This window comes from Octopus bimaculoides, chromosome 13 (genome assembly GCF_046866305.1).
Source record: "Octopus bimaculoides isolate indiv1 chromosome 13, ASM4686630v1, whole genome shotgun sequence".
Classification (NCBI taxonomy): domain Eukaryota; kingdom Metazoa; phylum Mollusca; class Cephalopoda; order Octopoda; family Octopodidae; genus Octopus; species Octopus bimaculoides.
Window position 1 is genome coordinate 47,699,989 of NC_142940.1, and position 2,500 is coordinate 47,702,488.

General features: G+C 31.7%; 1 long non-coding RNA gene across 1 annotated transcript in view; it reads right to left on the minus strand.

Annotated features, from left to right (window-relative positions):
- The window catches only part of LOC149132908 (uncharacterized), a 197,122-nt gene that overhangs the window by 78,538 nt on the left and 116,084 nt on the right, over positions 1-2,500 (minus strand). The window lies entirely within an intron of this gene.

Genomic DNA, 2,500 nt, shown 5'->3' on the forward strand with positions numbered 1-2,500 from the left:
ATTACAGGCACAACAGAAACAGGAAGTAAGAGAAAGTTGTGGTGAAAGAGTACAGTAGGGTTCGCCACCATCCCCTGCCGGAGCCTCGTGGAGTTTTGGGTGTTTCCGCTCAATAAACACTCACAACGCCCGGTCTGGGAATCGAAACCGCGATCCTATGACCACCAGTCCGCTGCCCTAACCAATGGGCCATTAGGCCTCCATATTTAGTGTAAATGTGTGTAAATCTGTTCACCTGCACTGGTTTACACTTGGGCGTGGGTTTAATCTACATTTTATTCGGCCTTTTTCTTATGTAAGTCTGTAACCATGCATGCATGCGTCCGGGTGTGCGCTGGCATTATGTCCGTGTTCATACACTTAAGTGTATGCGCGCGCATTGTCGGACACACTGAAAGCCTTTGCAGAGTTTCTCAATCTGTTAAAGTGTATCTCAGCCAGCAGGAACGTTAAGTGATGGTATGACGAACGCGGGTATCGTGGATTCAGCCAAGTATTTGGTTGAAAAGGGATAAGAGGTGAACGTTGTGTCAAAGTTTGTTGCAATAAAGTTGAGATCACATATATATATATATAACATTATGTAAATAAATGTGTATATATATGTATATATATATATATATATATATATATATATATATATATATATATATATATATATATATATATATATATATATATATATATATATATATATATATATATATATATATATATATATATATATATATATATATATATATATATATATATATATGTATGATATATATATATATATATATATATATATATATATATATATATATATATATATATATATATACATTAATGTAGGCATGTATATTATGTGCATAATGTACGTAATATAAATATTAATATACGTATATTTTTGTATAGAATATATATATCCATATATATGTACATATACATATACACACAAACACACACGCACATACACAACACACATACACACACACACACAATACACACACGGACACAGACACACACACACACACACAGACACACACACACACACACACACACACATATATATATATATATATATATATATATATATACATATAAGCATACACACGCTTATTTTATACACAGATGTATAAACAGGCAACCGCACGTGAGAATACTGTGACTACAAAAATACATATATATATATATATATATATATATATATATATATATATATATATATATATTTACTGCATGTATGTATTTATGTGTGTATATATATGTATATATATACGGGTATACACACACACACACATATATATATATATATATACTCATACATACACCCATATATGTATATATATATATATATATATATATATATATATATATATATATATATATATATATATATATATATATATATATATATATATATATATATATATATATATATATATATATATATGCATGTATATGTAGTGTATACTCAATATCGCTAAAACGTTCAGGCAGCAAAACGAATGCCATGTGTAAATGTAAAACAGCAGCGGAATAATCTTCGAAGACTACCATTACATATTGTCAACTACCGGGGTTAAGTAATTTTCTGTAATTCTACAAGACAGAAAAAGGTTGCGGCTATGGCATGACATGGGCGTGGTAGAGCAGGTCAAGGGGATGGAATGGCAGAGTTCTAGGGTATGCGGAGGATTTTGTCGTAGAACCGTAATAGGTGTAGTCTGTGTGTCACGGTGTCTGTGTCGCTGTGCATTCCTGTTTGTATATGACGTGTGTCTTTGGTTATGGTGTGAGGGCTTTGTGTGTATGTGTGTTTGTGTGTATGTGTGTTTGTGTGTAAGTGTGTGCAGGCATGTCATTGCAGATATGTGAGTGTGAAGTGTATGATTTGTATGCGAAAGGGAATGGGTTTGATTATGTGTGTGTATGTGCATGAACAAGTTTCATATGCGTTTGTGATGTCTATGCCTTTCTGTTTGAGTACGTATAACATTTAGAGTTTGTATATGCTTATAGGTATATATATATATATATGTGTGTGTGCGTGTATACGAATATGTGCGCATATATGTGCATATAAACATGCATGTGTATTTGTGGCGTGAAGATCTTTGTTACTGTGTATGTGTTTGCATATAACACTTAGAATTTGTATATGCTTGTATATGGATGTATATATATATATATATATATATATATATATATATATATATATATATATATATATATATATATATATGTGTGTGTGTGTGTGTGTGAATGGTGGGTGTGCGTATAGAACTAAATGCAATGTGAATATATTTATATATATATATGTGTGTGTGTGCGTGTGTGTGTGCATGTATGTGAGCGTTTGCCTACAAATTGGTGTGCATATATGTCTATATAATTGTATGTATCTCTCTGTGTTTGTGTATATTCTTGTTTATATGTGACGTCTCTGTGTTTTTGTGGGGTGTAGGCCTGCGTAATTATATGCTTGTTTGAGTATGTATGGCATGGATGCGTGCCT